The sequence below is a fragment of the Temnothorax americanus genome, unplaced genomic scaffold, assembly GCF_048541705.1.
Source record: "Temnothorax americanus isolate GAGA-0224 unplaced genomic scaffold, ASM4854170v1 Scaffold35, whole genome shotgun sequence".
Classification (NCBI taxonomy): Eukaryota; Metazoa; Arthropoda; class Insecta; order Hymenoptera; family Formicidae; genus Temnothorax; species Temnothorax americanus.
In genome coordinates, this window is record NW_027509496.1 from 1,349,025 (window position 1) to 1,372,223 (window position 23,199).

At 37.5% G+C, this 23,199-nt stretch overlaps 1 long non-coding RNA gene across 1 annotated transcript; it reads left to right on the top strand.

The window, feature by feature from the left end:
* Positions 1-2,214: 2,214 nt before the first annotated feature.
* On the top strand, positions 2,215-3,733 carry LOC143901677 (uncharacterized). Its single transcript, XR_013258157.1, has 4 exons — positions 2,215-2,264; positions 2,674-2,920; positions 3,004-3,172; positions 3,494-3,733. It is a non-coding gene; the product is annotated as an uncharacterized LOC143901677 (long non-coding RNA).
* The last annotated feature ends 19,466 nt before the right edge of the window (positions 3,734-23,199 follow it).

Here is a 23,199-nt window from a genome sequence, read left to right on the forward strand (position 1 = left end):
ATCTAGTCCTTACTTGTTTGATCGGTGTATTGATGTTGCAAAAGAGTTGAATTGAGAATTTGTTACTCATTCTATACAAATATTTGGCCGAGAATTTGCTGTTTACAACATACACAATCTGATTCATTTGGCTGAAAAGTACTGGCGGCATGGTGTGGTTGACAATTTCAATGCATACAAATTTGTGAATCATCTGAGTCTAATCAAGCGCTCTCTTCGGTGTCCCTATCAATCTTTGCAAGAGATTGCCAATCGAGATTCAGAGGGTTATGGGGACTTGAGAAAAACTACCAACAAAATACTAGATCGTCAGGAAATCCGCTTAAGTAAGAGGGGAGAGGGTCAAGCTGAGATTCCAGAAGATCATTATAGTAAAATAAAAACTCGTAACATGACCCTTGCTGTAAACGAAGCTGACTGCTGGTTTGTAACTAATCAAAATGACGTGGTAGTCTTGACTAACATTATCCGTACTCTACTCCTCAGGGAGAATTTAGATTGGCCGGTCATAGGTTTACATGAATGACAAGCTATTACGAGTTTCCCATAGACTCTACTGACATAGGAATTCTTAGCGTGTCTGAATTGAGTGAGCGAGAACAGTTTTTTCGTCTCTCAGACGTTGCTCGCAAATGTTATTTTATTCCAGATGGAAATATTTATCTTTGCATCCCATTAGCTCACACCTTGTTTTGATATTATAAGGCATGATTTAATTGATTTATTTTATTTGTTAAAAATAATCTGCTTTTATAAATTAATTTAAAATTAATTTTTATATTTTATTTTTTGTAGTACTCCGTAGTTATATTCACTGAGAAGGATACAGCCGACGTAGTAGCTACCAAATGGATCGTAGACAATGGTATGGAAGCATATTGGCCACCAACTAAGCAATCAATAGCGAGGCTTGTGATGGGACTTGCCGTTCAGAGTAATGACTGGAAAAAATGTCCGGTGATAGTGGAACATAGTTATAGTGCGTATGATTTAATTCCCACCTTTTACATGCAATTTTGTACCAGATAATAACTTTCTTTTTATTTAAGATAAAGATAAAGATCGGTTTTTTTAAGTTTTATCTGACAAAAAGGTATACTAGTTTTAAAATATTAGATAAAGATAACAGCAAAAATTATGTGAATAATTTATTTAAATTATCAAATTATAAAAAAAAGTAAAAAGTAGAAATTATCAAATTATAAGTAAAAAGTAGAAATTATCAAATTACAAGTAAAAAGTAGAATTTCATTACTTTTGGCTTTAGAATAAAACATTTTTCTTTTATTCGGGAATGTCTATCTACTACTATTGTAAGAAACAAAGTGTAAAATTGCATCCGCGGTTCAAAACAACCGCCATAAAAATTATCTAACATTTTAGATTGATAACATTTAGATAGATAAAAAAATCTTACCTCAGATAAAGATAAGACACAAACTATCTCAAACAAAGATAGAGGAAAAAGTTTTCTACAGAAATTATTTAGATGATTTATATACATAATTTTATGTAAACAATACCTTACACTGTTCAACTTTTATTATAATTATAAACCGAAGCTTTGTCTATCTTTTCTCAGGTACGTACAATGTAGCCCATAAAGCAGCTATGAAAAAGGCTGACACTGGTCAAGCCTTGGACTTGGAAATAACGGATGGAGAAAAAGGAAGGGGCAAGCGGCGCGTATGCGTCAACCTCAAAGGATGTTTCTGGTATTTTGTATACACAGAAGAGTACTTCTGTATTTGGTACATCAACGAAGGCAAATCTTGCCACTGCATCCAGTGAACCACAAAAGAAGAAGCAAATTACATTATCTATGAAATGTGACAAGAGACTTTAATGAAAACCGCTGATAAAACATCTTCAAACAGAACTTCTATAGATGATGACGGATGCACTGAAGCTTCGCGTACAACTGCATCAAACAGGAGTTCTCCTTTCTGTGTGAGTTTGTCGAAGAAGAAAATTTCTAGGAATTTTTTCCCATTATCACGGAACAGTGAGTTTATACTGATATTTTTATTGCTGAAGTGCATGGTGTAGATCTCTGAAATCAAGAGACTCGACAGTGTCTTGACACCAAGTAATTAAAAACGAATTTTAAAGTGTCAAGACGATGTCGTGCACTGATCTTTATACAGTAAATTGAACTGTTACTGGTCATATTTATTAATTCTAACAGCACATTTTGATTTCCCTATTAGATGACGGCGGCAGCAATAAGAAATGGCCACATCTGATTGATACTCCACGGAAATGTAAGCTATTTGTTTACATACATTTCTATAAATTTTTACACTACGAATCTTTGCCACATGTTAATTTGGATCTTTTCTCCTTCAGAGATAGTTTTTATCATGTGTGTGAACGTGAGAATTGCAGTACCCTCAATAGGGTAGGTATATATTTGTAAGTGAGTATGTATGATTGTAAGTGATGTACTGTGATGTACTGATGAGAAATGAACTGAACTTTTCTCTTAATTTGTATAAGTGTTTTATTAATTTGTAAACTGTTGTCATTAATTTTCCCTCTTTGTGATAAGCATGAGAGAGAAGTTTTTGTATGGAAAATACAATAGAGCAGGAAAGATGGTGGGATTGACAAATTGTGCTGTTAAGATCTTTATATGATATTGTTTCTGATATATGCAATACGTTGTTTTAGCCTGTTCATCTCAGCCAATGTATTCGGCATCAAGTGTGGAAGTAATCAAGGTAGAGCTACTTCATGAGCTAAACAGCAAATTGGATTTTATAATAATACGTAAAATCAACCAATTATAAAGCAACTATACCCGGAGGAAGCTGCTCTCAAAAAACCAAAAGACTTTCCATCCCTGCCACTTCAATCCGAGAATGATTTCAACAACTTTGAAAAATTCTTGCAAACCGAAATCAACCTCATTAGCACAGTAAGTTATCCTTTAAATTAATGTACCTATAACTATATGTCCAAGTCTAGTACAACTATTACGTTTAAATTTTTGCTCTCCAGGCAGATTTCTTCCACGCGGTTGCTTCTGACTGTGTGTTGGAGGGTAAGGCGGCAGGAAAGCTAATGTGGAAATGTGTGTCAAACCGTCTCTCAAGAGTAATGAGCTGGGATGGGACTAATAAAACCAAGCTTGGCTTTAATAAATCGAAACTGAAGAAAGCAATCTTTTGTGAGTATTATATTATTTCTGGTGATGCCTATAAATTTTGTTTTTTAAAGTAATAACAATATCAATCGAAGTAAATCATGTTCTTGCAAATCTTTTTATGTTTTGAAAGAGGTTTTAGTAAATTAAAGTGACTATATTTCTGAGTATAAATGTAATAAAAAGTATTACTGTATTACTGTATTACTTTATTAAAAAGTTTTGTTATCTTTTATACATTAAAGAAAAATTATTGCTATTTTATGTCTTATTTTACGTGTACAATTTTTCTCTATGGATTCTAGATATTGAAGCTCAGTATTTATACAATCATACTTCCTTCAGGTTCACTTCTCAAGTTATACCCTGGGAGTAAGCTCTTAGATGCTAAAGCTGCTATTAAAAGGTGGCTAAACACGAGTGCACAGCGCTTGGTATATAGTCCAGTCGGCACGTTAAAAATAACAAATAAATCGACTAATTAGGACAAAGCTGCAAAAAATTTTAATCTCTTTGTTTGGGTGTCAGTAATGACATACTAAGTTTTCGACCTCCCTCGTGGTGTGATTTGGCCGCCATCTTGGAAAAAAAGGTAAAAAATCAGTTTTTCGCGAATATCTCACTTTCTATTAGACTTAAGCTAAAATAGTTTAATACAATATTGCAGAAAATTAAATTCTCTACAAAAAAGAAAGTACAGGTTTTTTTCCTACGACCTATAGTTTTGGCGCCAGAGCCGGGAGGAGTAGGATACTTTTTGTAACAAACGGTTTTAGCGACTCTATCTCGCCGTATCTCTCTTCTCAGGTAAATGGCGTTGTTATTGTGAACCGTTGTTGATTCACACATTTGGCTTTGTATTATTTACTTGACAGTGCTATAAGTACATTCTTTGTTAAAAGCTAGAGGGGAGCATCCAAGATTTTAAATAAATTAAAAGATATAGTTATGGCGATTATGTTTCTGCGAGCGTACTTCTCAATGAATCTATGATAGTTATTATGCCCCAAAGAAAAATTTCTATCAAATGAAAAAAATAAGGATAGACTTATCTCAATGTTGGGTAAAAAACTTCAAACTGCAGGATTTATCAAGCAAGCTATTGAAGATGCTGACACTCTTATTGTCAATACTGCGATTGATGCATCGAAGAATTACGATTTCGTAGTAATAGTTGGCGAAGATATTGATTTGTTAGTGTTATTGACAGCCTTAACATCATCTAAATCTAACATCTATTTCATGAAACCGAGCAAAGGAAAAACAGAGCAGAAGATTTATTTATCTACTTTCTTCCAATCCTGATATTGCTGTGCATATTCTGTTTTTTCAAGCATTTATTGGTTGTGATACCACTTCAACATTTTTTAGGCAAGGTAAAATAAAATTTATTAAATTGTTCTAAAAAGATGAAAATTTGCAGAATATTTCAAAAATTTTTGGAGATCCGGATGCTCATCCAGATTTCATCGACATAGCAGGACAAAAATGTATTCTCGCTTTATACGGAGCAAAGAGGAATAGTTTTCTGGATGAGTTTCGATTTTTATGCTTTGCCAAATCTACGTCGAAAGTAATGTTTAACTTTGCTTCTATACCACCTACTGAAGCAGCTGCTCAACACTCTCTCAGAGTCTATCATCAGATTCAGCAGTGGCGCGAAGTTAAAAAAAATCCTCATGATTGGGGCTGGAAATATACAAAAAATGGTTTATTTCCAGTTCCTTCAATGAAGGAAGCCGCTCCGCAGGATTTTCTGAAGAAGATCTTCTGCAAATGCACAAAAAACTGCAAAGCGAATTGTTGTTGCAGAAAAGTTAGATTGCGATGCTCTGTGACTTGTTTCAACTATCGAGGTCAAGCATGCACAAACATCGACATTATAATAGATCACTGTGACGATGAAGAAATCGACGTAACTGTTAAACATTTTGAGGGAACATTGACCGATCCTGACAATGAGATTGATTTGAACAACGAGGAAGAACCAGAAGAAGCAGAAAAGGAAGATTATATTGAGGAAAAGGAAGATGCTGCGGAAGATGACATTTGCCAACCCTCTACATAAAAAAAGAACAAGATTTGAATAATTAATTTTTGTACTTCTCTGGCTGTTGCAGACCTTGAGGTGAGCTCTCTCTTTTCTGTTTCTGTTTTAACGATTGACTAAATATATTTTTCCTTTTCACAACAAAAATGTCCATTATAACCGTGCATACCAGCTCGCTTGTCACGACATCTCCTCAAGAAGGGAACTAAATAAATGGTGAAGATGACTCGAAAGAAGAGTCGACTTGCATTCGCCGTTTTAAATCGTTGACATTTTCACGAGTTTAATTATATTATTGAATAATTAAGACTGTGCACGTTCCAGTAAGAACGTAAAATCGTACTGGTTATTAAGAAAACTCAACTAGTGTAATTCGTTTGAAAAGTAACCTTTCGATATATTAATTGACTACAATTTTTAGAATTTTTGAGAGTATAACGCGGTATTAATATAAATCACATATAAATTAAATACATAGTTTAAGTATCAGGAAATTCAATCATTAATAGTCGAGCTGTAAATACAAAGGCAGACCTGCAAGTACCTCCACATAAAAGACGTTCTTTTGATTATTTTTGTGTTATATTAAAAATACATGAGAAGCATATGGACAATAATAAACCAAATAGTCCATAAAGACATGTATTATATTTTACACCTTGTTCCCTATGCTCCTTATCGTAGCCGCAACGCATCGAAGCATGCTCGTACGCCCCACGCCTTTATAAAAAAGTTAAAATGATGTCATTTTGATATCCAAATGACATGAAAAATGTGTCAATATGGAAGTACTGATTGATGTTAAAATGACCTTGACTTACTTGACCTCAGGTTGACGTCTACATGACGTTAACTTGACTAACACGTGTTGCTTGGGTCGGTGATAAGGGAAGTAATTTACTGATATCTGTGTATAGACAGTACACATTGTTAGGTATATTTTGATTTTTTAAAAAAAGGTAAAAAAATGCGCCAAGTACACGCATAGTAGTGTATATGTATGTTGTTACCTCGAAAAAAAACAGTGGTAGTATTATACCTCAAAAAAATCTAAGTAACAAGTGGTAGACGTAACCTCGAAAAAAAAACAGTGGTAATAATATTATACCTCGAAAAAACCTAAGTAGAAGTATCTTTACCTCGAAAAAAACCGAAGTAACAAGTGGTAGACGTAATCTTTGTATCTTGAAAAATCTCGAAAAAACCTAAGCAGTAGTATCTTTACCTCGAAAAAACCGAAGTAACAAGTGGTAGACGTAATCTTTGTATCTCAAAAAATCTCGAAAAAACCTAAGCAATAGTATTTTTATTTCTAAAAAATTATAACTCAAATGATACACATCACAAAATTACATTACCTTACCAAAGATGAGTCGCGCTTCAAGTGATCTATTACAATTACAAAAAAGAAATAATATCTCTTTTTAAATTACAGCGCCAATTACAGAAAGAACATATATTTTTCGAGGTACAAAGATTACGTTTACCTCTTGTTATTTAGGTTTTTTTGAGATAATATTACAACTGTTTTTTTTTCGAGTTTAAATACAAAGTTTATTTTCAATAGAATAAAAGATGGAATCATGAAGAATTACAGAGGTAACAGTACAAAATACAAATATTTTATTATATTAAAATATTTAAACCCAACACAACGGAATACAAAGTATCTAAATACAAAGTTTATATTTATGTATTTTAAAAAATTTAATTGCATCGCAAAGAATTACAGAGGTAACAGTACAAAATAAAAATATTTTATTAAAATACATAAACTTTTCTCGTCAAAAAACTTGGCGCTGCTAGACCTCAAAATTAGGTCAGCGTGGTGTGTATGTGCGAGCGAGTGATATGGGTGTAGGTGATGTGTGTGTGCGTGCGTGCGTGCGTGCGTGCGTGCGTGCGTGCGTGTGTGTGTGTGTGTGTGTGTGTGTGTGTGTGTGTGTGTGTGTGTGTGCGTGCGCGTGCGCGTGCGCGTGCGCGTGTGCGTGTGCGTGTGCGTGTGCGTGTGCGTGTGTGTGTGTGTGTGTGTGTGTGTGTGTGTGTGTGTGTGTGTGTGTGTGTGTGTGTGTGTGTGTGTGTGTGTGTGAGACGATGAATAATGCGGCTTATGATTAAGTATAGGATAAGTTTAGATTTTTAAAGCAATTAGAATTAAGTATAGAATGAGTATAGAATAAGTACAGAGAATAAGTAATATTTACTTTTGTAAAAGGTCTCTCTCTCTCTCTCTCTCTCTCTCTCTCTCTCTCTCTCTAGCAGCGCCAAGTTTTTTGACAAGAAAGGTTTATGTATTTTAATAAAATATTTTTATTTTGTACTGTTACCTCTGTAATTGCACCCGTGTGAAGTTAGCCTCCCAACTAAAAAAAATTGATTTTTTTTAGCTCATTTGATTGCTCATCGTTTGCACATGTATGCACATTTCAAATTTTTGTTTGCATATTTTTAGTAAAAAAGTTATTAACAAAACAATTTTGGGGGGACCAACTTTACATTAGCCCCCCAACTACGAGTAAATTAGATCCAAATAGTCTTAATCGATAAATTTTCGTTTGCACATTTCGAAACAAGTCGATTTTTCGTTTGCACACCCTTGGTTAAAAAGGTATTAACAATTAAAGTTTCGAAAACGGTCAATGTCAGTCGATAAGTTCGAAACACGGATACTGTGTTTAAAATGGCATTAATCGATAGATTTTCGTTTGCACATTTTGAAACAGGACGATTTTTTGTTGGCACACCTTTGGTTAAAAAGTTATTAACAATTAAAGTTTCGAAAACGGTCAATGTCAGTAGATAAGTTCGAAACACAAATACTGTGTTTAAAATGACATTAATCGATAGATTTTCGTTTGCACATTTTGAAACAGGTCGATTTTTCGTTTGCACACCCATGGTTAAAAAGTTATTAACAATTAAAGTTTCGAAAACGGTCAATGTCAGTAGATAAGTTCGAAACACGAATACTGTGTTTAAAATTAATCGATAGATTTTTGTTTGCACAATCACAAACAAGTCGACTTTTTATACTACATTTATGTATTTTTCTATTAGACTTTACAACAGACTATACGAAAATAAAAACATAAGTATTTTGACTTCTGCGAATTAAGAAGTTATTAATAATAAATGAATTTTAGAAGATTTGTGTAAAAACTTGTAACATTTAACTAAAAATTACAAATTTTAATTGTAATAAATTTTTTAGTATCTGTTAGTATTTGTACGCAGTTGTAATATTTTATGAGAAACTAAAAACTGAATTAGATTCTAAGTTGCATAGTTTTACGATACTTAAATTGTGGTACAAGATTTCTATAATCATTTATAAATAATTGTAGTATTCTACAAGTAAGCAGATGTTTTAATTTTTTAAGATTTTGTTTCTTCTTAAATTTTTAAAATTTGTAGATTTTTGTACTATTTTTTATAAAATTGCAGTTTTTCATAAAATACTACTTGCAATAATTTTTTTATTTAAGAACATTGTATAATTTGTGGTACTATTTCGTAGATATTTCTACAAAAAAATAACTATTTTTACAAAAAATTAAATATTTCAACAAAAATGTACACATTTCTATTTCTAGAGTTAAATTTTGTAGTTATTCATAGAAAATTTTTCCGCCAGGGTGTACACACACATATACATATACGTACATTATATATATATAAACTTAAAATTGAATCTGACAAACTTTATATATAATTAATTAAGCCTAGGCTCAAAAATTAAAATTAAAGCTTAATAAAGACAATAAGAGCCAGGCGAGTCGTTAGTCGCTAAAATTTATTATCCGATACATAAAAATTAATTAACGAGAGCGAACGTTTTGACCCTATTTTGGGGTCTTCCTCAGCGCATTATAAAGTAATTCAACATACAAATTCGTCGTAATCAAGTCATCGTTAGGGCAGACATGCACTCCGACACCTTCCTAAGCATCTTCGCACAGATTCCTGGTTCGGACGCCAGAAATTTCAAACTAGTGTACTGTCCTTTATCATTGTGGTTTATTACCGATATCTGTGTGCATTCGGAGTAACATCCACCCTCAAGATGTGCATACAAAAGCATAAAATTATAGAATAAAACACTACTTACAATTGAAGTCAAAATAGTTAGCTTGCAATCGCAATGCTCGTCAATCAATTAAAACGTATGATGGGCGGAGAGGTGCAATTTTCTCGTAGGACGTTTTCGCAGACAATTACTCGTTAATACGTACATTTTATCAACATAGAGGGAGAAACGGTAGGTCGCGTGTACCAACTATCTGTTGTCGAAGTTGTAAATGCTATCGACGTCTGATCGACGTCGATCTGATTTGCTATTTAGATCTGGGAAAGCTGTAGACGCCATCGACGTCTGATCGATGTCGATCCGATTTACCATTTCCCCCTGGGATACAAGCTACATATACTCTGTCCAGTGAGAGAACATCGACGATCTGCAGATATACGGTAAAGTAGGGAATGGGAGAGCATGGCTCGCTCATAGACCTAGGAAAAGGCTGGAGCGTAAGTCTGCGGGGTAGGTGAAAGCGCGTGAAGGGAAATAGAGATCATTCTTGACAAACTTCGGTTAAACTCGTAAACGTTCAGACACTCGACAGCTTACGGACATGACACAACGTGGTTGTTGCTTTGGTATGTGTTGTCAGCATGTGAAAGGGATGCGCTGGTCTGGACCCTTCCTAGGTCTATGGGCGCGCTACGTAATTCATAAATACAGCGTTTTGTGGGGGAGGGGGGAATCTGCGCAAAACGGGCAAGTTTTCGTCCGCTTCGATGGTTTTGGGTCATAGTTTTCAATTAATACAATTAGATACATATGTATGTGAATAATGTCTGTCATTTTTTACACGTTTATCTGACATACCCACTTTAGCACAATCGAATAAAACATACACAGAAAAGTGCTCTTTTGTTGCTAATTTGTCGCTTTTTCCCAAATTTGTTGCACCACCCCAACCATGAGAAAACTACCCCTAATTAATCCCATGTAGTACAACACCGTAAAAATTCTGGTTTCAGGAAATATCTCGACGGATTATATTATTTTGATTTTGTTGTTTCACATTTTCATCAATCCTAATTTTGTTGCTTTACCCCTATCATCAGAAAACTACCTCCCGTTACTTCTATCTAGCACGACACCATAAATTCCGATTTCAAGAATTATCTCGACTAATTATACCATCTTGATTTTGTTGCTTTACACTTTCATTGATCCTGAATTTGTTGCTTCACCCCTATCATCAGAGAACTACCCCCAGTTACTCCTATCTAGCACAACACCTTAAAATTCCGATTTCAAGAAATATTTCGACGGATTATTTTATCTTGATTTTGTTGCTTCACATTTTCATCGATCTCGATTTTGTTGCTTCACCCCTATCATCAGAAAACTACCCCTCGTTACTTCTATCTAGTATTACGTCCAACCCCAGGATTAGGATAAAAAAAACTGGAAAGCAAAGGAAAGGCTAATCAGAGGGGTTGGGGTAAGGAAGGACGCAACTAGATACTTGCAATTGTCGCTCGCAGGTACACGCTTTGAGGCGCGTGGCGCGGGCGCGAGCCGAACGCACTTTTATGACTCAGGAAGGGTCAACGTCCGTAGCGACGCTAGGACGCCTTCCGTGAGTGGTGCGATCGTCGGTCCTTTTTTGAGTCAGGGAATTTAATCCTTTTAACTCAGAATCGGACCTCGTGCGACTTCGAGAAGGAGATGGTAGTAGGTGAGGTTTTAAGTTATAAATGAATGCAGATTAAAATTAATATTTAACATAAGATAAACATTTATTAAAATAATATAAGCTAGGTGAACAATAAATGAGAATTAGGCAAAATAAAATTGAATACATTTATAAGTGTAAATGTCGAATGTATGTGTAACGTGTGTGTATTCTTCGCAGGTGTTACATTAGTGCGGGGGTAATCGGGCAAGATTTTTAAAGGGGAAACTTATTTTGAAATTTTGCCTGCTATTATTACAATTAAAATCAAAATTGAATTACATAATTGTTTAACTAAGTGTGCGTGCGGTGTATATGTGGATTTGAAACTAAATTTAGTCGCAATTAAAAATAAAATATAAAGAGATGTTTGCGGGGTGAAAACAGAGAGACAAAAATTTATGCATGGAAAATAAGGATACCGCCATTGAAATAAGGTTAAGGTTATTTAAGGTTTTAGGACGTTTAATTTTATTGATTCTATAACCAGCCTGTTCCGTCGATTTAATAATTGACGTTTAATAGGACATTATTAGAAATATAATTCATGTAATTTTAAAATAACTATTATGTTGGATTTTACTTATGCAGTGGTCAATCTTCTTTAGACCCCCGCTCGGAAATATATATATAAAAAAAAAAAAAATCGTTACGAGTTTAAAGTGACAGCGAACCGGCCGAGTCCGCGACAGCGACGAAGACGCCGGGAGTCAAAAGCCGATAAGTCAGCCAGACCCGCGACAACGCCAACGACCGCCGCGAATCCAATGCCTACGCCGATCGACCTAAATCCGCGATGCTAATAAACTTGTTATACTTAATGAACTCCCAGGAATCCGATAGTTGTTAGACCACTTTTAAAATAAAGGGATAGAAAGGGGAACGATAACCCGAAAAAGGAGAAAAGAATTACAAGACTTACTACTTGATGATGTGTTACGTTCAATCTGGCTGTATCTTTGGGCCCGGTGGGTAGGCTTTCGTCGAGTTTAAGTCTGCGCACAAATTTTAACTTAAAACTCAAGATTGGATTTGAATGTGATACTGTTCGTAAAACGGAAGAGAAAGGAAGTAAATTGAACTGGAGAAATGAACCGGAGGGAAGAGAATTTGATCTAAAGAGATGAACCGGTGAAGAGGTGAACTGTCTGAAGAGAAGCTGATTTAAGAGCAGAAGTCCCGTGATGTCGCGATTTATATAGGAAAGTTCAAAAGATGGAAGGGGTAGATTTCGTGTGGGATGTGTCTGGTTTTCGTTTCGAGAATTTCTTATTGGCGGGATGTTTATTATTTTTGTTTAAAGGATTTCTTATTGGGCGAGATGTTTCTCACTCAAGAAGTAGATTTTTAAGTTTTTGCCTATCCTGGAGATCTACAGACGGTTATCGATTTTTACGGCTGCTTATTGGTGAGTCTTCTTGTAAGGCTTCCACTGTCTTATTGGGGGTGCAACCTATCGCTTCTTCTAGTGACTCATTCTGTTTTCGACTATCGCCGATTTCTCTTTTATTAGGTTCCTTATTTATCTCGTGACCCTGTTCCTATGTTGACAGACGATGTATACCCTTCTAATCTTAATTGCAGTTTTATTGCAAACAGAAACCTCCGCCATGTGCCCTTACAGATTTCTAAAAACACGTTTTAGACTTTGTTTCTGTTTTTCGGAACATTGCGCGGGTATTTTGGGCTAGTCGCGCGATGCAATAAAGATCCTTATCAAACTTTGTCTGGAATTAAGGCCCTTTTGACGCGTCGTGTCGCCGGGTTTACAATTATGGGCCCGACAAGGTTGATAAAAATCTAGTTACGTATGCCCCGTTTGTCAGCAATTCGTCATTTGGAAGGTCGCTTTTAGTCGCTTAGGCAAATAGGTAGTTTAGTTATAAAAAAAAGGGAATGTGCAGGGATCAAAGCTCACTCACCGATCGATAACCGTCCGTGCTCAGTTTACTTATCCTAATTTTAAGGGCTATCATAACCGCATAGGAAGTTCCGCGAAAAAGGAAAATTGTGGAGTCCGCAGAACATAACACTAGCACAGCATCTTAAAATTCCGATTTCAAAAATTATCTCGACTGATTTAATCATCTTGATTTTGTTGCTTCACATTTTCATTGATCCTGATTTTGTTGCTTTACCCCTGTCATCAGAAAACTACCTATCTGGTATAACACCTTAATATTTTTCGTAAATTAATACTGTATAAAGGCTCAGTATATCAAATATTAAAATTAATCAGGCAATAAGAGCCAAGCGTGGTTACAATCGCTAAAATTTATTACATGTCAATAAATCACGATTAAAGTGTCGATTACAAAATTACATACGTTTCGACCCTTTTTTTGGGTCATCCTTATTCGCGCGTTGTCTACACATTACGTAGTACTAAATCTAAAAAAAAATTGAGCCTTCCTTTTCCTTTTCCGTAAGCCTCTTCGACAAATCAATTACTCCTAACAGTCCTTTGGGCAGATGCACACTCCGAAGCCTTCCCAGGTATCTTAGTGTGTGATTTTCTGGTTTGAGCGCCAGGAAATTCGTTTGTAGATAATCAGTCATGATTCGATGGAAAAGATACCTATATACAGATACTCAGAGTGACAACTACCCCAGGACTGTATGCATACAACACGTTATGCGATGCGTTAACGCTACTTAACAGATAGTGCAGTCATTCGTTACATCGCAGTTATTCTCCTTGCAGGACTATCCGTGACAGCAAAGGAACGGACTGTGTCTCGTCAACGTTTAGACGAACAATGACACAACCGCTCTTACAATATCGTTGCTGTACATGGAAAGGGAAATATGACGAACAAGAACAACAATGTTTTTATATTTTCGCAAGACCTTCAATAACATTTATATACATTTCAGGCAAATTCTCCGTGTCCGTTTGCAAATTTATACCGTTTGTTTGTTTTTTAATGTAAATCATTTTAGATATTAATCTTTTATTTAGAAACCGTTCCCTATCTAAGATCTTCACATAATTCCAAATAAAATCGTGATTACATTCAACCCTATGGTCCGTCACCACTGAATGATCACTACCATTCCTCCTTATGTGAGATTCATGTTCTTTTATTCTCGTATGCAGTTGTCTACCGGTCTGTCCAACATAGGATGCATCACAGTTTTTACAGTTAATTTGGTATACTACGTTCCTAGCTGACGAATTAGGAAGAACATCCTTATGTACTTTAATGAATTTGTTTAATTTCTTTGTGCTCACGTACGATAGCTTTAATTCAAGATCTCTGTGATATTTCTGTATTTTTCTGTTAATGTGGGGACATATGGTATCACAAAAAATGGACCTCTATCAATTGTCTTTTTCCTTGCATTTACGTTTGCAAAAAAATACCTCAGGCGTTTGTACATGACTTTAAAAATAAAATCTAACGGGTAGCATTTTTTTTATTAAAATACGAACTATTGATTTCAAGTTTTTTTGTTGAAATTCAGGGTGTGACAATCTAAAGACTCTGTCCGTTAGGCTAATGACCGTTCCTTTTTTCTGGCAAAAATCATGTTGTGATAAGAAGTTCAAATATCCCCCAGAAAAAGTGGACTTATGAAACCAATCAAATATCAAGCAATTTTTTTAGAGCGTATAATAGTAACTTCCAAAAAATTCAACCTGTCATCCACACTGACCTCCATAGTGAATTGCAGCCAAGGGTAAAATGAATTAAAAATCTCCAACGTGTGAGGTCGAGAGCTGCCGAAGTTACTCGAGTCGCGCTCGATTCGTTTGCTATACAGTTACGTAGAGAAATATGCGTCTATACACTCGCCAACAGAAATGCGCTGAATTCAGCTATTCTTAATAATCTTGATTTTAGGCCTGCAACTCACCCCGTTTGTTATCGAACCGGATGTGTGTTTACGTACAAATCTTCTAAGAATTGAGAATTCGCATTGCGCAACCTTCGTCAGCCACCAGCCTCCAGGGTAACCTTTGTATCTCCTGTAGGCGTTGACATACACGCGCGAGACCAGCTATACCGACCGGTTATACGGACCGGCGAGAGATAACGCGCGAGCAGCGTCGGGACGGGCAGAAGAGAAAAGACCATGACAGCGTGACGTGTAGCTCGGTAGCGTGCACAATAAAGAGCTTAGTATTATTCAAGCCGGAGTTACTCATTACCCCACGAATACATTACATTGGCGACGAGGAGGCGACCCAAGCAGCATTTTTCGGTTAACTTTCCGACTAAGGACTACTTTTCTACTAATCACAACGTTGTAAGCGGTTCAAGAAAGTTATAAAATGCAACTTATAATTACTAACGTTTTTTGGTCGTTGTCTAAACGTTAAAATTACGACGTGCTTTTTTTATCACTTTCCCAACGTCAAATTTGAAACAGTTTAAGTCCTATTACCCGACGTTAAGATATTTAACGTTCGCCTGACGTTATACTCTGCACTACACTTTTTGAGCGACTTCAATACGTAATTGCCAACGTAAACCAACGTTTTGTTATCAAACGTTGTAAAACGCTAACGTTGTGAAACGTCGCCTGTGGTCATTTCTGACTGACGTTAAGAAATCGCAAAAAATGGTAACAAATTCTGCCTAAATGAATGTAGAGCAGATTACTGCTGCGTCAGGCGGGCATCGTCGACGGCAATTCGCGGCGTCGTGCGTGAGCTACAAGGACTATGCGACGAATGTTGACGATCCACGGCCAAACCGGTCTATCTCATTTCACGCGGTTATCATCGTGTCGTCGGGAAACAACGCGCGCGCGCCGTGCGGTTCACAGCTCGAGAGCGCGTTCGCTCGGCTGCACGGCTGCCATAACCATGCTCTAGATCACCATACAGATGGTATTCCATAGGTCGGATTTGGTTAAGATATACAACTCATTCGCAAATCTAGTATAGAATTTTCAACTAATTGATACTTTATCGACATGTTAAGTCAGTTTGGCGACCTTGTTAAGACTTTTAGTCAATATAGGTACAATTTGCCTACAGTGGTATACTACTTAGTTTGGAAAAGTCTGAAAAAGTTAATTATTTTATACGAGAAGACAAATTTTAGTAGAATTTATCGCACCTTTTACTACGTAAAGTTTGATATAGTGCGGAACGCTGACTTCGCCATTTTCATTCCTCAAAGAGAAAAGCAAATAATCCGCCATTTTCCCGTATATTTAGATTTGTATTTTTTAACGCATTTTATTAAAAATTTAAAGCATTTATATAATATCTGTTGTTAAGGTTTTGACAACATATATATCTTAAAAGTAATTTTGATGAAAAAAAATTAAAATCTACACTTTGGAAAATTTTAGTTATTTATTAGAATATTTAGTTAATTGGAATATTTTAGAAAGGATTCGTCTAATTTCGACCTATCATTTCCACATTTATCAATAAAGTGGGTTTTGTTATACAATTTCAGTGCTGGGTTCGTGTATTTATGGCAAAATTACAATAATATCAAAGACTGCGTAAACTATATTTTTTTTATAAAGCCATTTTATTTGTGCCAAATTGATAAGTACGTATTATGATACATTTATTACACCAATGCCGTCATATGGTTTGAATGGAAGCACGAAAACTACACCTAAAATGTACGTTGTGAAAAAATAACCTCAGGTCTAGCAGAGTGTACAAAATCAAAGTTTACATACCAACGTTAAAACTGGTGAAAAAAATGTAACCTCAATTTAACTTATATAAGTCGGATTCCAAGGTTGGTACAACCTAAATTTGATTCCCCAAATTAGTGCAAAAGAGGGTTGAAACGACGTAGCGAAAACGTTGGATACCAACGTTAAGTGTGTTTATCTTAACGACGGGCGGACGTCAAAATGCTGCTTGGGGAACGTCAAGGAAGAATGGAAACGAACAAGGAAGGCGGTGATCCGGGGTTCAATCCGAACGAGGAGGGCGGAAACGTTTACGCAAAGTGGACAAGATGGCTGCAAGGCCTAAATCTGTTTCTCGAAAGCAAAGGCATAACAGATAATAAGAGGAAGAAAGCCATGCTACTACATCACGGAGGATTCGAGTTACAATACATATTTTATACGATCCCAGAAGCGGATACGATCACGGGCACAGAAAATCCTTATCAGAAGACGGTCGATGCGTTGGAGGCATTCTTCAAACCGAAAGCTAACAAAACGTATGAAAGGCATGTATTTCGTACGTTGAGGCAAGCGGAAGAAGAAACGGTAGCGCAGTACGTCACGTGATTGCTTCAACAGGCGAAGAACTGCGGATTCAGGGAAGAAGAGGTCGAAATATGCAGTCAAATCGTGGAGTGTTGCACGTCGAGTGAGATACGACGTCGCATTTTAGAGAAAAACGAGATCACGTTAAAGGAAGCGCTCGATATAGCGCAAACGATCGAGGCGGTGGAGAGGCAAACAAAAAACAACGAGGGGCAAACGGTAGCAAGATTGACCGGTCGTGGCAGAGAGCAAAACAAAGGTATGGCGACAAACAGAGAAACCATATGTTTTCGTTGCGAATATAAAGGGCACACCTACAAGGACGACAGATGCCCGGCAAAAAGAAAGAAGTGTAACAGGTGCGGAGATGTCGGCCATTTCGCGGGAGTATGCCGATCAGGAGACAAGGCGGACGCGGGCAGACAGGGGCGCTGGAAGCAGAAGAAAAGCGTTAGAGAACTGGACAAGAAAGACGACGAGAAGAGTGACGACGGAGATGACAGTTATGCGTTCGGATTGCAGCCGGCGGATAGAATCTAGGCGTTATGCAGTAAAACGATAGACGCGAAAGTAGGAGGTATAGTTTTAAATCTGTTAATAGATTCAGGAGCGTCGTGTAACGTAATTGACGAGGAGACGTGAAAATATTTTAAGGCTAAGAAAATTAAATTGCGTGTCAAAAAGAAAGGTAGCACAAAAAATTTACGCGTACGGACAAAATAAAGCACTCAAATTGTTAGGGGAATTCAAATGTAACCTCGAAGTCGGAGACAGGAAAACGCGAGCGACTTTTGTTGTAATGTAAGGAAAAGGCAAAGGAATAGTGGGGTACAAAACAGCGGAAGAACTAGGAATTTTGCGAATAGGGTTGGATACGTCGGTAAATAGTAATGAAATGAGAGTTCAAGATGACGAAATTTTTAAAAGATTAGGAAAGTTAAAGAATTTCCAGCTAAAGCTACCAATCGATAGATCACGTCCGGCGGTGGCACAACCGTTGCGTAGGGTACCATTCAAATTGCGGGAGCAAATGCAAAGACAAATTCAAAAGTTGCTGGATGACGATATAATTGAAGAAATGCGGGGTCCGACAGCGTGGGTGTCGCCGGTAGTCCCGATATTAAAAAAAAATGGAGAGCTTAGATTATGTATCGACATGCGAAGGGCGAATGCAGCAATCAAACGTGAGCGGCGTTTGTTACCCGTGTTAGAGGACATTTTAGATACGGTAAAAGGGAATAAATGGTTTAGCACATTAGATATTAAGTCCGCGTACCACCAAATAGAATTAAGTGAAGAATTGCGAGATATTACAACTTTCGTAACAGATACGGGATTATATAGACACAAACGATTAATGCTCGGTATTACCTGTGCTCCAGAAATGTTTCAGGAAATCATCGAGTCAATTTTGAAGGGAATTGAAGGGGTAAAGAATTTCCTAGATGATATCGTTGTCGGGGGCCGAACAAAAGAGAAACACGATAGAAGGTTGAAGCAAGTGCTTAACAGATTACGGGAACACGGTTTAACGTTGAATAAAAAAAAATGTATATTTGGAAAGCAAGAAATTGTATTCATGGGTTTTCGTATTTCGGGTAAAAGTTATCAACCGTTGCAATTGAAGGTAAAAGCGGTGCAAAGGTTTAGACCCCCACAACGGCAGATGAGATTCGTAGTTTTTTGGGTCTAGTAAATTTTTGTGCGGCGTTTATTGCGGATTTAACGACAATAAGCAAACCGTTGCGCAGATTAACGAGAAAAGATGCAAAGTTTATTTGGGGAAAAGAACAAGATGAATCGATTAAAATTTTAAAAGGAAGACTGATTAATGCAAAGACCCTCGGGATATATGATAAGGGCGCAAAAACAAGAATAATAGCGGATGCAAGTCCAGTGGCAGTGGGTTTTGTGTGTTGACGCAAATGGACCATGCGGGGAGATGGCGAGTAATAAGTTACGCGAGCAAAAGTTTAACGAATTGTGAGAGACGCTATTCACAGACGGAAAAAGAAGCGCTTGCGTTAGTTTATGCGTGCAAGAGATTATATATTTGGTTGTATGGTATTGAATTTGACCTAGTCACTGATCATAAAGCTCTAGAATTTATATTTGCGCCTAAGATTAAACCAAATGCTAAAGTAGAAAGATGGATATTGCGGTTACAGCAGTTTAAGTATAAAGTCGTGTACAAAAGGGGGAAAACAAATATAGCGGATGCATTGTCGAGATTGAGTACAGCGGAAAAGAAAATAGGAGCTAAAAATCGAGGCATAGATGAAGAATATGTGTATTGGGTGACGAAAGAAGCTGTGCCGAAAGCGATGACGTTAGAAGAAATCGATTATGAGTCAGGGAAAGATCGGGTTTTAGAAGACGTAAGAGAAACGTTAAAAACGGGAAACTGGAGTAAACTTGAAAAATCTAGATTTAGGATGCTAAAAAACGAGTTATGTTGTAACAATAATATTGTTTTAAGGGAAACGCGGATCGTTGTCCCGGAATCACTGAAGCAAGTAACGCTTAAGATAGCGCATGAAGGCCATCCGGGCATAGTAGCCATAAAGAATAGACTAAAAAGCAAAGTCTGGTGGGACGGAATAGATAGAAATGCCAAAAGAACCGTAAAAGCATGTAAAGGATGCTAGCTGGTACAGGACACTGTAGCACGACCACCGTTGAAGCGAAACGAGTTGCCCGCTGGTCCTTGGGAATCAATTGCGATAGATTTAATGGGTCCGTTGCCGACAGGGGAGAATATTTTGGTGGTAACAGACTACTACAGTAGATATTTTGAAGTACAAATTTTGAAGAGTACAACTACGGATAAAGTAATAGAGTCCCTTTTCGAGATATTTGCGAGACACGGATTCTCAAATATTTTGGTCTGCGACAACGGACCGCAATTTGCGAATGAGCGATTTAAAAATTGGTTAAGCGCTAACGAGATTAAAATTGCACACACGGCCCCGTACTGGCCCGAAGTTAACGGAGAAGTAGAAAGACAGAACAGAAGTCTTTTGAAAAGGCTAAAGATTGCGCATGTGGAGGATAGGAATTGGCGAGAGGAAATCCAAAAATTTTTATTAATTTATAGATCTACGCTGCATTCGGTTACCGGAGTTACACCCGCAGAATTATTATTTCAAAGGAAGCTAAAGACTAAATTACCAGAAATAGAGCATCAAGTGAAGTTGGATGAAGAAATAAGAGAGAAGGATGCCTGGGAGAAGTTAAAGGGTAAAAATTATTATGATAAGAAGAATAGGGTTAGAGAAAATAGTTTGGACGTTGGTGATAAAGTGTTAGTCAGGGGGGAAAAGAAAAATAAGCTTAGTACTGATTTTAAAGCGGAGGAATTCAAAGTCACGGAGCAAAAAGGAAACACGGTAACGGTAAGATCCAAAGACGGGAAGACATATCAAAAAAATTTGACGCAAGTAAAAGCATTTGTTGACTCGGATTCGGAAGAATCAGCGTTAGAAAACAAGGAAAGTGATGAAAGCAAACGGAAAGGAGAGGTGGATGTACCCAGGACCCACGCTCCGACGACACGTGGTTTCCGCGACAGCAAGCAGGTTACGATGCGCGCGGGACAAATTCAAGTTGTCAAACGCGGAGAGTATCAAGTCATCAGAAAGCGAGAATTTCAGGTCGCTTCCTGGATGACAGATTGCAAGTTTCACGAAACGCAAGTATCCTACCAACCCCGTTGTTGATACTCGCCGCCGATTTTTCTCGGGTATAAAAGAGGAGCCCGTTGCAGAGAAGATTTGGTGGATTGCGAGCAGTCGGTCGAAGCAGTTGAGCTAGCCTCACCCCGCCACGTTCCAATAACACGCAGCACCCTTCCCGGCTTGCCAAGGAAGCGGAGGTTAAGCAGTCGACGGAACGACGCAGAACACAACCACTGCCTTTGCAGCAATATTCTGCGAAGAGGAGGAAGGTGGTTTTGAGCGACAGCCCTGCGAACGACGCTCAGTCGACTCCCGGTGCAAAACACTCGGCTCCTGATCTCTTCTCGGATCCTCCAAAAAAGGTTTATCTGTCAAGCAGTAATAAACCGCCACCCAGCGCAAGACGCACGGTGTCAGACCCTCCAAGGAAGGTAATCGTGCTAGATTCGCCCTCCGGTGCTAGCCACGAAGAGACCAACGCACGACGTTCTAAGGCGAGATCCCTTTCTTCCTTCGTGAGTCCTCATTCCTCCGGTGCCCGGACACCATCACCAAGAGGTAATTTATCCTTAAGCGTTAAGTCGCTAACTGGCGCAGGTCGCCCTGTCAAACATTCACCGATTCTTAGCGCCAGTCGACCAACTCTCTTGGTTGCACCTAAATCAAAAACTTCTTTCCTTCCAGTAACTTCTACACCAAGGCCGGAGTTAAAAATACTCTTAAAGGAGTTTGAAGTTCCCCGTCTCATTTCTCCGCTACTTTCTTCTCCTCGAAGCCACAACGTCGGTCCACTAAAGGAGCTCTCGGAGAAAGCTACGCAGACTGTAGAACCACAACGTCCTGAGGTGACACATCATAGTGGAGCGACGCAAACAAAATCTCGAGGAAGAGAACGTAGAAGAAATTATCAAAAAAAAATTAATAAAGAGAATTTTATTTGTTCAAGTTGTCATAAATTTTTAAGCTGTAGAAAATGTTAAAATAAAAAAAGTTAAATGTAAACTGAGTCAATTAATCTTAACGAACCCCGTATTTATAGAAAAGCGACTAGACATATTAGCGAGCGATTAACGACATAGCGAATTTCTTAAACGTATATATTCAAGTTTACGGTAGAGTCTTGACGATAGATAGTAAGGCGATGATACCGAGTCAGCATCCAGGGAGTAAGAAGTCTCGTTCCCAGCTATCAATGAGGCCTTTTTAGGTGTTTTGCTATCCCCCTTCTTTCCGAGATCTTTTCGAGGTTACAAATAAGGCCTTCTCCCAGTTTGGGACGGAAGTAAGAACATTACAATAAAATCTCAGCCCTGATCAAGCCGAGGCTTTTCTAAAGGCATGCCGCAAGGTGATCGAGTCTTTGATTCGACTCTTTTTTTCTCACATTACGCCGCAAGGTGACAGACCTCTGATTCGACTCTTTTCTTTTACATTACGCCAAAAGGCTTGCCGTTGACCTTTTCAACTGGAGCAAGGTGACGAAGTAATTGGACTTCTAACCTAATTTTCCTTTCAGCGAATTACTACGATATAAATATCGGATACAATAGCGATTATTTGTGTCAGTGAAGGAAGGGATCCACGGTGCGGAAACCAGAATTCAATTGCTGTACGATTTTCTCTACATTATATTTTGGTCCTTCGAGCCAAATAGCCACGCTTAATTCCGCACCGGATGTTACATACTTTAAGATGTCTAATATCAACGCAAGGATCGTTTTGCACTAAGCCGATTTCATCTTATACAAGAAGCAGCAGACTTCGAAGATGTTGATGTACCACGTTTGAATCGTCAACTGATTAGAGCTAGATTGGATATGCTTGAGCAAAACTGGACTAAAATCGTTTCATGACTTATTTGTATCGCTGATACGGGATAACCCTGACTTGTCAAATGTTGAGAAAATGCATTACTTAAAGACATGTGTCACTGGAGAAGCAGCTCGACTGGTGGGCAATCTGTCTGTTTCAGGCGACAATTTCCAGATTGCGTAAACTTTATTAGTCTTAAGATACGAAAATAAGCGGTTTTTGATAACCGCTCAACTGGACAGAATCACCAATTTGAAGTCACTTAAAACTAAAAGTGCTCAGGGTCTCAGAACTTTCCTAATAATGATTCAGAAGCTACTGGTGCGCTCCGTGCGTTAAGATGCTTTGTACATCTTTGGGACCCGTTACTGTTGCACCATCCCAGATAGCCAAGCGTGATAGAGCATATTAAGCAAATTAATGCATTGCATGTGTTTTCATATATTTGCTGCAAATTTGCTGACCTCGAAATAGAACAACGTTACAAATACAGCTACATGACTGCGCTTATACATGCAATCAGTTGACGCAATTTCAAGAGCAAACGGTCCGCAATATTAGTACGTT